The sequence below is a fragment of the Mercenaria mercenaria genome, chromosome 9, assembly GCF_021730395.1.
Source record: "Mercenaria mercenaria strain notata chromosome 9, MADL_Memer_1, whole genome shotgun sequence".
NCBI classification, from domain to species: Eukaryota; Metazoa; Mollusca; class Bivalvia; order Venerida; family Veneridae; genus Mercenaria; species Mercenaria mercenaria.
Genome location: NC_069369.1, coordinates 9,110,459 through 9,126,904, shown reverse-complemented (window position 1 = coordinate 9,126,904; position 16,446 = coordinate 9,110,459). Strand labels below are relative to the sequence as shown.

Genomic DNA, 16,446 nt, shown 5'->3' with positions numbered 1-16,446 from the left:
GTGTTATTTGCTTGCAAATTTGAGTACAAAATAAAAGAATAGGGCATAAATGAAACTGGCATAATTACAGAAAGCTACTTTTTTCTTATATGTATAATAATTTTAACTAGGTAACCAAGCAGCTCTTCCAGGCTATGGCAGAAAGAAAGAATCCTCATTTTCAGGTTTTATGTAAGCCAGTTCTGTTTTTTCATTGTGAACCTATACTTGACATTTTGGTAGCATTTGCAAGGGGATTTATTTGCATTTATAGAAATGTAAACAAACCTTATTACTCATGTGTTTATACCCACATTTTAGCTGTCAGTTTGGAAGATATTCCATCAGACAAAAAATCTCTCTTAGAAGATACATGACCCCTTTTTACATGTCATTTAAGAACATAAGGCTAGATCTAGTAATTCTTTTTGAAATGGGCCTGGCTATGTGTTACGGCTCTCAGAATTTTATAGAACATACAGCAGATTTATTTACTACTGTACAACCTGTATACTAGTTATATGCATACAGTGCTATATACAGTGCTTTAGAAGTTTGTTTAATAAAACCATAGCCTTTTCCCCTTGAAGTTCTTTTTAAGATGTTTATATATACGGTTTTTAATTGTCATCTCCTGATGATAATCCATAATGAGGGCGATGTATGATTTTTATATTTTACGAAATGTATAAAAGATTAACTGAAATGCATTGATAGCCAGTTGTACATAAATGGCAATATTTTGATAAATGATGAATTGTGTTGCAATGTTTTGACGCATTAGTCATGCAACTTCTTAAGTAAAATGAATTATTATAATGTAGCAATCCATCACATATGATACAAGCACTAGCTGGAAGTTTATTGAAGGTTTTTATTTTATAAAACATATATATGTTGAATAATACTGTGCTTTTTAGTACGTTCAAACCAATCAATATTTCTTAATAGACTGACAATTTGCTGTATCAAAAGACTGAAAATTTTTATCTTTTAACGTGTCTTTTAGGTTTTAGTTGCTCTTTTCTCTTCTACATTTGCGTTGTAAGCGAACCCGAAATTGATATACATATTATTTAGACGTTTACGTCTAGTTAGCGATACACAGGTAATTCTTCCGATTTTGATTTTCTGTTTTTCTATTTACTACAGTAAATGATTTATTACTAGACTCGTTTATTGCGTTGTAGTATTTTATATTTTCAGTACGATATATCAACGCAACCGAGAAGTCTCCGTTTGATGTAATATTAATGTTGCACAGTGATTTAATGTATCTATTTCCATTTCAATATATTTCTGATGTTTGATGGCATAAGGTTTGTGTGACGCATGGTATACTACATTATTCATTGCATACTTTTAATTGATCGAGTATAACTTATATGATCTAATAAAATAAACTTCATTATCTAATTTCCCACTCCTCTGCGAATTGATCTCTGATTATTCTCATGCATTTGACATAATTCAAATCCTTTTTTCTGACATAATGTCGATCCCATGCTAATATCAGGTAGGACTGATACGATGCTAAATGTTTAGCTATTAGTGAAATGGTCGGTATTCTTTAGTTATGTAAGATGAATGAACTGGTATACCTATACACCGTGCTAACATTCCCTAACAGCCATGCCATTAACGCTGCTGATACTAACCGGACTAACGCTTTTTTATGAACTCAGTTCTTAAATTCTAATACATGTATTTGTTTTGGTGTTATGATATTTTACCTGGTCAAACGATCATTACAGCTTTGTAAACTCGTTTGATGTAAGAGTACAATGAAGTTTAGTACAAAGCGCAACTGCAGACTTCGGTTTTTAAAACATTACTTTAAGCATTTTATTTAAAACCAGGTAAGTTGTCCATCAAATGGCCGTTTGAGTTACTGTCCATTTGATTGAAATAAGATCTACTGTTTGTTTACAGTTAAATAGCAGAATACGTTCTCTTAGGCCACTTTAAAAAAAACGAATATATATATATATATTAAAATATTAAACTGTTTCATGTAATACCAAAAGTGACTTTGAAGTCATAAAGAGTTCATTAAAAGTTAGCTCATTGAATGTGCTGACGGTTTTCTACACCTTTGTATCAAACCTGATAATGTATCGAGCTTTTAGTGACAATTATGCAATGAAGGTATTGAATATCATTTCCTGAACAGGAAACAGTGGGTTTTATGAAAGAACGCGATGAAATAATACTGCGGAGAGAAGGGTTTAGTTTATCGGCAAATGGTTAGCGATTGGTATATATATCCAGTGACGGTTGATCCGGTATCATAACAGAAGAAGTTATAAGAGCAATAAGTTTTCTGTGTTTGGTAATGATGTGAAATGAAGGAATAAATAACAACACTGGTAATGTCAGTTTGATATTTTTTGTAATAAGGACCTTATGTGTTTAATCTAATTAACATTAAGAAATCGGGATTTCTTTATCTTTTCGAAATATTTTTATTATTTTTCTTTCATTTGATAACTGTTATAATGTATTATACAACTTTATATCAACGTCTATTGCAGAGCAGGTATATTAATTGTCTGTCATTTTTTTCCGAATTTGTTTCTCCAAATAATGACTGCTACTAATGTTTATTCAATTACTCACTCTAGTGTCTCTTCATTCCACTCACTATAAAATGATGTCATAATGCAAGAGCTAAAATAGTGAGCATTCCAGCACATAAATTGCATTTTGTTAGGATATTTTGCGTTCTGAATTACATACAGTTTTAACCACAACGTACAGCCTAAATATGCATTAAAGTCTAAACTGTGTGCCCTGTTCTAACGAAAACGTAAACATGTACGAGAGCAACGAAGTTATTACGAATAATGCACTCATGTTACTGTTTGTGTGTAATAACACATTTCAGTTGCCTAAAATATCTTCAAGTCTTAAAGGTACAAATTGACTATTTTGGAAATTACATCGCGAAAGTATTTTATAGAGCAATATCGTTCAGTGTGTCGATTTATCTATCTAGTTTAAAATGTATAAAGAGTATAATAAGTCGTCATATTTGTTATAACCAGTTAATTGAAAGCACAGTCGTACTCGTGCACGATCGTAAAAGTTTAGTTTAGTTTCAAGTTTATTCAAGCAAATGTTAAGTCCCACTTATGTGGGCAGCATTAACAGCATATAATATATACAAATACATACATTTAACAAACAGTGACACATTGGAAAACGGCCATTGTTATTGTCTTTCATAGTTTTTTTAACTCTTATTCGATAATACATGTATAATGAGTAATAAATGAAAATTTTAAACTACATGTATAACAGTTACTGGAGAACAGTAGCAATGAAAATTACTGTTCAGTATGATTAAAGGAAACATATTGCTGGAGAACAGTAGCAATGAACATTACTGTTATAAGTATGATTAAAGGAAACATGTTGCTGGAGAACAGTAGCAATGAAAAGTACTGTTCAGTATGATTAAAGGAAACATGTTACTGGAGAACAGTAGCAATGAAAATTACTGTAATAAGTATGATTAAAGAAAACTTGTTGCAAGAGAACAGTATCAGTGAAAATTACTTTTATAAATATGATTAAAGGAAACATCAGATGAGTTTTTATAACAGTTTGTGTTTTTCACAATACTGATTAATGGTTAGAAACTGTAGAGTTTTAAATATGGAATATATTGTGAACTTTTAATGGAGAGAGATATCATTTATTTAACATCTTAATGAAAAGGCAAGCCTAATACCGAAAGCGAAAATGAAATAAGACCTGCAAAAGGCGTCAAATTTAAGTTTGCTCTATATACAAAATTTACAGATTTATATGGTTATGTACAAAAACAATATACTACACATTACAAATACATGTATATATGAATATACATGTCAAAAGTTTTAAACAAACACAGATAACAAACAAACACAGAAAAAAAGACAAACAAACAAACAAACAAAACAAGATAAACTATCAATAATAGAAATTGAGGCGTATCAATTTTTTCAAATATATCAAATGATCTGTATTTGCATTTGGACACTTAAAGAGTTTACTTTCATCAGTCTTTTGTAACTATACATGTACACTTTTAAGCTGTAGTAATTGGGACATATATAACTTGACGTATTTTAAATGACATGAATACTTAGACTGGCACTTGGTGAAATAAGTGGACCTAAATAGAGTCAGTAGTATAAAGTAACTACTGTTAAATTGGTTGCATACATTGATTAGCTAATTAGCCTTTTTGAAATGCTTTATAATAATGTTGCAAAATAAACTAGCTTTTTTAAGTTTTATGGAGTTATGCGACGTAAGTAGTTCTATAAATTTTATCATGTTAGGTCTAGTATAAATATTTCTATCTATTAACTGTTTTCTTTCTGTTTTAAATAATGGACATACAAGGAAGAAATGATATTCATCACCTAAATCATTGCAAACTGTACATTTTCTATCATTTGAGGGTATATTACTCCAACGACCTGTTTCAATTGGTAAATTGTGGCTTCGAGTCATAAATGCCATTATTCGTTGACCTAAATGTGTGGGAAGCTTGTTAATATATGCACTCTGTTTAAATTCTGTTTTTAAGTATTTATAAATATTAGATGCAGAAGTATTATTTATATCTGACATCCATTTTTGTATAAACGTGTCTCTTAACTTTTGACCAGTGGACTTAATTAGCCACCTACTATTTATAAAGCTTTGGCTATACCAAATACCGGAGAATCCTAGGTGACATAAGTATTGCTTAATGTTTTCTAGCCATTGTGATTTTAAATAATTATCTGAATGAAGTGTATAGACCATGGAATATATTTTTGATGCTAATTTAGTAGTTTTATCACTATCAATGTTTTCGATTACACGTGACCAGTAAGCAATGAATCTGTTTTTTATGTCAACTTCTAATGGTGTTATTCCTAGTTCCCCATAAATCATGTAAGAGGGCGTAGACTTTTTTTAAGTTAAAAATATATTTATAAAATTTAAGTTGTACTTTTTCTAATATTTCCATGTTGCTAAATCCCCAAATTTCACTTCCATAAAGTAATACCGGTTTAACTGTTTTTTCAAAAAGCTCAATTTGCAAGTCGTATGGTAATGATAGGGTTTTAATTTTCCTTAACAATGCAAACATTGCCTTATTACCTTGTTCTGCTATTTTTTGCTTTGTTTTGTAAAAACTTCCCGATTTAAAAAAGGAGAGCCCAAGGTATTTGTATTCTGAGACAACCTCCAAGTCACTATTACCGATTTTGATTTTAATGTTATGTTTTGTTCTGCCTTTACTAAAAACCATAATTTTTGTTTTATTTATATTTATATTTAACTTCCATTGATCACAATATTCTTTAAATATATCTAATGCGTGCTGTAAGTCCTGTTCACTATCACTAAGTATAATTGTGTCGTCTGCATAGAGGAGTAAAAACACTTTTAAAAACGTACGTGCACCATCAAAAAAATAATGTTTTGAAACTCCTTTAACATTTTTTTCATCTAAAAATAGCTCTAGATCGTTAAGAAAAATAGAAAATAAAAAAGGCGATAAATTTTCACCTTGTCGTACCCCAACGAGGCAATTGAAATATGGAGATGATCCTTCCGAAGTTATCACTTTTGATTTTATATTTTGGTACAAATTGTAAATTTATGTTTTCGTTGACAGAAGGCGGCTAACAGAATCTGAATTCTTGGTTTTGCCGTAGTTCTGGGATTTCAGCTTTCCATATTTCAGATCTTTACTTCGATGTCAAGGTGGCGTGAAACCAACTTACCATAAATCTGTATGAATGTTTTGGTGCGCCATAAAACCCTAATCTAATTAAAGAAAATATTCACATGTATATTATATTTTATGTCCTGTAAACAGAATTCACATCATTAAAACTTAACCATTATTTTACAATGGACAATTCATAGCTAAATTAATGAAGTTTTATTATTTTAAAATGTCCAGGTGGCCACTTGAGAAAGATTATTAAACGGGATAATTGTCCCTATTCTTTTCTTGCCACTCTAATGCCCTTACCATGGTCACAAGTCTAAATAGCATTATATTAACAAAAGCAGCATTATGTGCAACACATAGAAGCCAAACAATATCCGGTAGGATGTTTAAAAAACGCGGTTTATTTAACTTTTTAGATGGAAGCAAGACATTTTGCAATCTAGCAGTATTGCTTTTTGAGATTTAATTGTCGATTTTGACATGACTTGACTTCAAAGTGTTGATGGAAATGAGTTTCGAGGTCAAGGTTTGACCAAAGCAAGCAGTTTGCTTACTCAGTAGCGATTTGGATGAAAAGTAAATGCCAGTCTTATGTCAGACTTATTGATGCAAAATTGTTTTACACACTATTAAGCTAAAATACCAAAACCAGATGACTAGTGAAACGGGTGAATTTTATCTTATATATTCAGAGATGTCTTATACTAGAAATGGTTGCTAGCACAAAAACAGTGTTCTCATTTTTGAGCAAACTAGCTTCGTCTGGCACTTAGTCTGAATTAAGATGGTATTTGATGAGCATATCACGCGATGTCCTTGATCTTATGAATTTATTTTTTGTACAATTTATATCGCTGTATGCAGCAATTGATATTACCTGTATCTTCGTTTTCATTTGGCTATCCTACCGTGATAGTATAAAATAACAATGAATTTCAATATAACAACAGTGAGATGATGCATTCTCTTCCGTAATCGTATTATCATTTCAACAAGCAGTGATTTTATTTCTGTCGCTGCTCTGGTGGTAAGAATCCTACTAAGGGAATAAAATAACATGTAAAGCTATAAAAGTTAAAATAACCCTGTTATTAGTGACATAACCGGCCCTGTTACTGAGGATTTGTGACATAAAGGGTAATAAATAACGAGGATAATTATAAATAACGCTTACTTTACATTTACAAGCACGTTCATTTGACGTTTAAGTTTATAAAAAAAGTCTGTAATTAGAAAAAAAATACTAATAGCACGTTTTTATAGTGGTGGTTTAGAACTGAGACGTAAACAAGCAAATAAAATTATACATGTTATTCCCTGTTAAAGTGATAATAGGATTGTGTTGTTTTAGCTCATTTCGTGACTAATGGCTATAAATAGTGCGTTTTTATTAATTTCAAATTAGGCAGAACGAACGCTATAAATTAGCTTGTGGTAGTGTGTCCGGCAATAGCGGTATCGTTCAAGACATTGAATACTGGATGAACTTACCAGCTTATTTGATTACATAAGTTCTTGATTGACAGAAATATAAAATAATACATCTAATGCATCTAGAGAAATAGTGAACGAGCATTTAATACGCATCTTTTAAAAGACTGTGCATATTGTTGCGCAGTTCTTTTGTTCTGATCTTGCATTCGGACTCCTGTTTTAGAATATATTCATTAGAAGTGTATCAGGACCTAGATTGGTTTATTGATACCTCGCATTGACCCTATTTATATGTTTTACTTTTAAATAGTGTAGTACTTTGTCACCAATATTGGAGCTTATCTCAGTTGTGTGGTGTGGATCTGGCATTGCTATAAATGTGTTTAAGTTTAGCGTATTTTTCAACAATTTTTCAGCCATATAAATATATGCTATGCATATAAGGTATGTATATAGTCTTGTATTTTGTCGGCATTTCTGTCCCTCATCCCCGTTATTTACGCTCAACCTTTTTCCTTTGCCTTTAGCCTGCCGCCTTTTTTCACCCATCACCATTTTAACACCTTTCAAATAACTAATGTATTTAGTCCTTCCACTTTCCATTCACTTCCTTTTGACTTCGTTTGATTAATGATGTGTATGCAAGGGATACTCAATCTTCCAGGGAACTATCTTGCCTTAATTTTGTTTTCAGTAAAGAGTGATTATTTCCATAATAAACGCAGAATGTATGTACTAGCGTTGAATTACATGTTCTATAGTTGTGAACTGGAATTGCTTCAATGCAAACGTTAATCATGCATTTATAAGCTAGCTTTCAAATGTCTAAATGTATTTACGCTGTCGCACTCATAACTGTTTCACGTTTGTTATTGATGTGTTTGCAGTACTCAATGCTTCCAGGGAACTTACTCTTGCCTTAATTTTGTTTTCAGTTAAGGAGTAGATTATTTCCTAAATAGACGACAGAGATACGTATGTAACTAGCGTGAAATTACATTTTCTATACTTTGAACTGGAATTGGCTTCAGTCAAACGTTAATAAGCTAATAAGCTGGCTCAGTAAATGTGTTAATTGCTGCCTTTACCAGCTAGTCGACGTCATAATTGTTGTCATCGTTAAGCGTTTATTGAGTGTTATACAATGTTGGTATCCACAACAGGAAACATTGGGCATAGTGAAAGAAGCTGCGGATGAGAGATTAGAAGATCGATGAATAACCAGTGAATGATAAAGCCTCGTTGATTCTCTTCTAAAGCCTCGTTGATGGATTTTGGCAATTATGTAAAAACTTTATTTAACAAAACATTTATAGCAAAGGAGTGCTTTAATACTATTTATGCACGATGGGCGGTTATACGTCGGGCGTAATAATTTCACGAGGGCGCAGCCCTCGTGAAATTATTTGAACGATGTATTACCCACCGAGTGTATAAATAGTGTTAAAATACGGTTTGCTATAAATGATTTCAATTCTAATATGCCTTTAATCTAAAACAGTAGATAAAATATAATAGCGCTCTTTCTAGGTCGCAACAAAAACTTTGACGTCACCACACGTTAACGTGACGTCATTCTAGCGTAAGCGGGCATTTTTACCCAATGGATATTTCAATATATCATACAACCTTTACTCGCTATTGCAATACAAAGGAATAATTTTCATTTATTCATTAAAAAGGTTCCTTAATTAATTTACCCAATTATGATAACATCTAACTATTCATGTTTGAATTATTCATCTCTTTAACTTTCACTTATTGTAAAAATAGTCAGGCAATACTTTGATGGTAAAAATAAGATTTTTTAAAATGCAAAGAAGGGTCAAATAGGTTTTAATCAAGCATTAAGTTGTATTTGATAGGGCTGCATTGCATTCTATATCACATGATGTTTGGACTAAAATTTACAGAAACGAGTTGCAATTCCTTCTAAAAGATCGGTCTTATTATAAAATATATAATCAAGTATGAAACCAAAGTGTTTATGATGAAATTTTAAAAAGGGATTTTCTCAGGGCGAGACTGGCACAAAAAAAACCCATAGAAACACATATAACGTCATGCGCTGATGGCGCCTAAAATACCTAAAAATCTAAAAGCTTTCATCTTTTCCCTTACGATGAATGCACATTGTTACTTGACAAAGCCTTATTAACGAACTGGGTATAAAATTAATTTTAATAAATCAATTACATTCTTACTAGTGAAAGCAGAAGAGCAAAATCTTTTGTTTGATTATATCAAATTCCATAAATTTTGAAAATGCAATACGATGCAATAATGATAGGTGGTTGCGCCTTCTTGCCATAATGACAATGGAATATAACTTAGTTTTCTTTATAAGCATGACGATTAAGTTGTCTATTAAACTATCATGTTTATACTTTGATCAGGAAGATTAAAGAAACATGTATATATTAATAACATTATAGCGATGTAAGATCGTCTGCTATCTACTAGATTCCATTACATTTGATCTCCTACTAGTTCATAGGAAGCTAACTTCGCCGCTACTCAGTGAGCTTAAAGGAGAATTATAAATTATCTAATCATTTTCGCAGACGACAGTATGTCGGAAAGTCAGTGAAAATCAATTAGTGACGTACTGTAAAGGTTTACGTCAAAAGACTATACTTATGGTATTTCGAAAGGATGGTCCGTAAAGGTCATGAATATTGATTGGTTCAAGCTGTTATATTGTCATAATACAATTTGTAATATATATTTGTTTATGATTATCTATTCACACGAAATAGTAAATATAATTGTTTATCAAGTATCAAGTGTATTTTGCAATGATTTATGAACTTTTTTTGCACTCGTTGCTAACGCATTTTTGTTTTGTTATTAATTAGTTGAAATTTAGGCTTAAACCTATTTTGCTTAGTTTGTTCTATGCTTCTATGTGACCTTTTTATAGATAATCTATCACAACAGGAATCTTTTAGTTCTGTGTGTTTTTTCGCAAGTATTAAGGAGGTAGTATCTTTCAACATTTGTATGTGCGCATGCTCAACTAGAAGCTAACGTTGGGATTTACGACAGCGTTTACGACAAACTAAATGTGTTTATATACTCATTTTTCTGAAACAAATTCATTAACCTGTCTCTGATCTGATGCTAAATGGTTTAATTATTCTGAAATAATGAATAAATTACCGCAGAACGCTACAAATTATTTTTGCGCTGAAATGACGTCATCGACGTCATGACGTTACGCGTCAGTTACCGTGCAAAATCAATATCTTTTATCTTCAAAGTACGTAATTCTGAGCATTTTCTTATTTCAGCTATTTTCAAACAGCCATTATTTGCCAAAATATTTTTATGAGTCTTTTGCTTTGATTAGGATCAATATTTTGCAGCTTTTATATACTTATATTGAAATTTAATACGGAATGCAAGTAAATGGATGTTGGTAACTGATGTTATTGGGAATATAGTTGGGTGCAAGGTTACTTATTACTGTCATTTTCAAAAGTTTGATTTGTTACACCTACTTTTTCCGTTTTCTTTTATACTTTGGTACTTATATACAAAACCTATGCTCTAAAATTGTTCATATTTCAGTAGAAAACAGTGATATCTTGTCAATGAATTAAATTAATGTTATCATGGAAACGAACCCTGTGATCTATATATCTAAATGTAAATTTCAAAGGCGTTGACACTTGTCTTTTTAAAGATCCCCGTTTCAACCTTTATCTGTATTTCAATACTATCCATGAAAATATGAAAATAAAAATTACAAGCGCAAAGATTTTGCCATAAAAAGTCATATTATGATTATTGCTGTAAGTATTTTAAGCTTTGATACTTGTTTAAATAAATGCAAATAAAACGAACGTATTACTGACTTAAGAAATAAAATGTTTTGAAGCTGCATTAAACATGTAATAACAATTGTACTTGAAGGGGTAGAGATACACGAACTTGTTATTGTAGCAGTTAAAACATAAAATTACACGAAATACAATAAATTGCAACGGTTCAATAAATTTAAATCTACACTGACGACAAGGTAAATAGCCTCCTTAAGAGTCTAAAACGTGTTATTTAGTATTTGGCAATGAACTATTGTATGGTATTGCCTGATATAATATTAATAGTGTGATTCATGGCTTTGCATGATGTATACCCGTAGAAACGCGCTTACATAGCATAGCATTTAATTCTTTAATCCTTTTCTATCTGTGTCATATAATCTGATTTCGTTCCTTCGCAGTAAATACCACCAACAAATGACTAGACATTTGTTTGTATCTTTTAAAAATTGTTCAGTAATGGCCTCATTTATTTCTTAATGGAAAAAGGAAAACAAGCTAATGAATGTCCATGCATACCATTCTTGCAAAATGTCATTCTTCTCTAAGAATAATTACAGAACTTTGGGATATGTTTCTGCTGTAAGACAATCACCAATATATTGCATTGCTATTGATTTCTAATTAAGTAAGGGAACAAAATTCAGATAGATGGCCTGCAATCGGTATGCAAGGCAATAACGTGAACATTTACTCAGAAATAGCTATTATGGAAAGAGCGAAGAGTATAGCAAGAAAGAGAATTTCTTGTTTAATGTAAGAAATTGTCATTTTGTAAAGATATTATATGTAATGTTCTGTTTTATTACGTAAAACTTCGGAATATCATTTAGAAGAAAAAACAATTCGATCACTTCAGTCATTATATCAGACGATTGCTGGACTAATAATCGAACGGGCGTGTATTACCACTAATTTCACCAATCTGATAAATTATTTCACATAACCTGAATCTCCTATTTAAAAATAGTTATATTTAAATACTATAAATTAACTAACAAGTTTTTGGCCAGGTTAGAAACACATAACATATAGAGAAGTTATATTATATAAAGATACATTAACATTAAATATGCATGGGAATGAATGATGAAAATTTAATTATCTATTATTAAGAAATAGTTTATCGTATGTTCATTGTATATTTCGAACGAAGAGAGATCGTACAAACTTGCTTGTAAAGCAATGAATCTTTATATTTATAAAATATCAACCAAATGATAAATTAAGTATGAGTAATGGGAGAAGAAAATAATAAACCTTGATATTATTATTATTATTTATTGAAAGAGGTTTTACTCATATTTAGCCCTCCTACCACTTATACAACCTGCAGAAAACACGTTTAAACAGTAGTTCGAAACACCAAGAAGGAAATCGTCCGTGCAACGTTACATTTATTACATTTCGAAATATTTCGTTTTACCATGTAGGCGGTTTCTTTCAAAACAAAAATATATTAACTTCCAACAAATAACATGCATGTAATGTCTTCTTTTGAAATATATAGCGTCAAAATTATGTATATGTTAATAAATGGGAGAGCTGTGCCAACGTGTGATAATGGCCCTGGCAAGATGATAATAGCCCGAGGGCTATAGCCCGAGGGCTATTATCTTCTTCTAGGGCCATTATCACTCAAAGGCACCGCTCTCCCATGTATTTACCTGTTTATTACATGTTTACCTATAATATGGTAAGAAATGGTTTTTTGTGTCATTTTTATGGCTACTTGCATCTTCTGGCACAATAAATTTCAGCTTTTCAGTTTCTATATAATTTGAATAAGAGTGTATTTACTGTGTAAAATCAAATACCTGGATAGTTGTACTTTCTTGCTTTTTGCATAATTTAGGGATAAAAATACGTTATTTCACGAAGAATACACGATGTTACGCTCAAGATGATAAAATAAAACGGAAATATTCGCTGTTTTACCTCCATGAAACGCCATGACGTCATTTCTGTTTACGGACGTTAATTTCCCGCGCTAACGCCAGGGCCATTATCGATAATGGCCCCGGGGCTTATTATGATAATGTGATAATGCATGACGCAATGCGATAATGGGAGAATTTTCAGCACAAATTTGTTACTATTTATAGGTACTCATGTAATAAATTATCATTATGAACAGTGATTTAACGTCAAAGGTTTATCATAATCAGTCAAAGGTTTAACATACCTAAAAGTGGAACTAAGTTGAATTGGAAATAAACAAAACAAAAGTTACAGGATACAAAGTAAAATATGGTTGAAAATATCATTGCAAGTTGTAGAACTAACGGATTTCAACCAACTCTTCATGTTTTACAATGAATACTTGATGCATGAAGTATAGGATTCATTCTTCAAGTTGAAAACACACAGAGTAGTACTGATAGCACGAGACTGCTATTCATGTACTGTTAATGGTACAACTGTCAAGCCATGTCTCTGTCATTGTCAAATCATGAAGTTCAAACACAACTACTATTTGGACTTTAACCTAATTATTTCATGGTGATAATGTTTGTTTTACTCTGTCTGCCTATGTTATCACATGATCATAAATACGAATTATTGTATGTTAATTTAGAAAGATAAGAAACAAAATATATTTGTTTAAGTTCATACCTAAAGTAGATTCAATTTGTTAAGTGAAGATGTTCTTTTCTACATTATACGAACTACAGTCAGAAATTTTGATAGAGCCACGACCACCAGCCAACTACATTAACATACCTAGCAAGACCGTTGATCAAATAAGCAAGCTTGAGTACCCGGTGGAGTATTTGATTATAGTTCATGTTAGAAGAATGTTTACTTCTAACTGATAAATACATTTTAGGTTCATTTTGTACACTGGGAGATGACCAGAACTAGTGAATTATTAGTACCAGTAACAACTGATGTGACTAGCCGCGAAAGTTGAAACCTTCTCAAAACTTCTTTTATCCTGTCACTTGCAGTATTTTAGACCCGATATCAGGGTGCCGTATGCCTTTCTTGATATAAACCCTCAGTTGATCATGTGACCAGTGATATACGGTCAGTTGATCATGTGGCCTTATGATCGATATTGTTGTCATAAGAAATTTTGCAACGAAACCATCATCATTGTGTTGGAAATGTCCGAACTAAGAAAATGAGTGGTCAAATAATGAGTTTTTATTCAAAAACGAAGAAGTTATTGCGATTTTGCCGGTAATCACGTAATTATATCGGCTCACCCGATAACCTCCTCCACCTCGCCAGATAAACTTTCTCATCTACGGCACTAACCTATTATTCTCTATTTATTTACTAAGGAAAAGGCAAAGGCAAATATCAATTTTATTTACCTTCGCTTTTTGAAACAATGAACGACACTTAAAATTATACCTTAACCCCTGCAATTTACTGGTACCAGTCTGACTAAGGCAATCGTGATTAAGTGCCTTGCCCAGTGACACAATTTAATGTGAGTAGCATGAATCAAAAACGGGGTCTTCACCTCCGCAGGAAAACGTTTTAACCTCTTAACCAAAACTAACTATACATTAAGGGTGTGTTATAACAGTAAGGTTTGCTATCACAGCGTTCACACTTAATTTAAAATAAATGTCTCTTCCCCAGCGAATAGTGTCAGCATGTGATGAATTGGATCAGAATTTAGATGACAGTAGTTGAACATGTCAGCCTGGTGTCCTCGATTTCATCAAATAATTACTTTTTATTATCAAATGTTTATTGATTGCGTAACTTCATATCAATTTTAAACATGACAAGTTGTCATTTTACTCTCAAACAGTGATCACATATAGTCTTACAATTGAACTTTTAGTGAAACGTAACAGAAATGTACGTTTAAGTTAGTTCTACACGTTTGATTAACCGGAAGTGACGACGTATCATCATTTGTCCGGTAAATTAATAATAAAACCAGGTAGAGGTTATACGGGTAGCATACATTCTGCTAGGACTCGATCATATCCTATGTGAATATGTGCGATATACGGTCAGTGCCACTGTCTTACATAGGTTTGTTTAGAGAGGTTTTAATGTGAAGTAACTGAAAATAATAACACTAAATATTAGAAAAGTAAGAACTGCAGTTGATATTTGGCGATTTGTTCAAAATTAAGCACACTGCTATGTTACATATTACTTTCTCTTACGTTTGGAAATAGGTAAATAAACACCTGTGAGACATTCCATGTATGTCTACATTGTGGAGCTTTTACTACAGACGGACATTTCACCAAAAGTGTGACTTTCCTATAGAAGCAGGTCATTCTGAAATTTGATCTTAGAAGCAATTTTTTCAAATCAATCTGACAAGATATAAAGCCAACGACTCTTGTCATTTTTATTGGCTAAATTTCTTTCGGATACGGTGATGCTTTCAAAACATATGGCTAACTCCACATCGTACGGCTTATTTGTTTCAGATATACAGAACCACCTAAATACAAAATGTTAAAAGGAGGCAAGCTTTAATAATCGAAAAAGATGTTTCCTTTACTTAAGTTTCCTGTCAAGTGCGTAATGTACTGTTAATATTGTTAACGAGATATGTCAAGTGTTTTAACTCTGCAGTGCATGAAACGTAAATTATATGGAAATATAAGGATGACAAATCAGGTTCGCATCATACAAGTTGATTGAACAAATGGTTGAGAAAGATAAACACATACACTGAAAAGAATATTTTCCCTGTAGAACGCTATTGTGATTTTCATTTCTCTGTTTTTTATATCATTTTATTTTACGAGGTTAAACTACTTGAAAGCCTTTCATTCAAATATTTTCTTTGGGATATCACATTGTTCAAACTTATGTAAGAGTAAATCATTTAATGTAAAAATCTCTGTTTCACAGTCGCGATTATATTGTTCACTTGCTGAAAATATTGGGATAGTTTACTATTATATTTAATCTATATATTCATCTGGTTTCTTTCAGATTTAGTGTCAATTAAACTTTGGGCTCAATATGAATCATGTAATTTGGATTGGAATTACTGTCTCTTTTAGAATCTCATATATCATTTCAAACACAATAAGAAACACATATAAGAAAAAAAGGCATTTTTGGACCAGAACATTTCTCTTATAGAAATAAATGTCAGATATAAATGTACGCCCACGTTAAGTGAAAGACAGTAATTGTTACAAAGTGTATTCTTGTATCTTGTTTAGGTAGTTACAAGAACGTTTATTCTGTTGCGTTTGAATAATATCTTGATTCGCAGTACCAGTCATCTATACGTGCTCCGACAATCGGATATATCTTTTCAAAAATATGTTCAGTAATTGCCTCGATTATTTCTTGCTAATGGAGGGAGAAACACAAGCCAGGGAAATGTTCGTGCTTACTAATCATGAAAGGGTCATTCTAAGATCAGTTAGAAGACTTTGAGAAGTTGTTATCAAAGAATGATGCAATTAATTGAAATAAAGTAACAGAACAAAATTCATTTAGGTTGTCAGAGGTGGTTTAATGTATCCGCTTTAT

At 31.7% G+C, this 16,446-nt stretch overlaps 1 protein-coding gene across 4 annotated transcripts in view; it reads left to right on the top strand.

The window, feature by feature from the left end:
- LOC123546439 (G-protein coupled receptor dmsr-1-like) overlaps nt 1-16,446 on the top strand; it is a 279,955-nt gene that overhangs the window by 232,836 nt on the left and 30,673 nt on the right. Inside the window, exon 1 of one of the 4 annotated variants that reach the window (XM_045332698.2) lies at nt 2,285-2,348. The exons of the other annotated variants lie outside the window; for them this stretch is intronic. The gene's annotated coding sequence lies outside the window, so the exon portion shown is untranslated. Of the gene's footprint in view, nt 1-2,284; nt 2,349-16,446 lie in introns of those variants that run through there. 4 annotated transcript variants of the gene reach the window in all.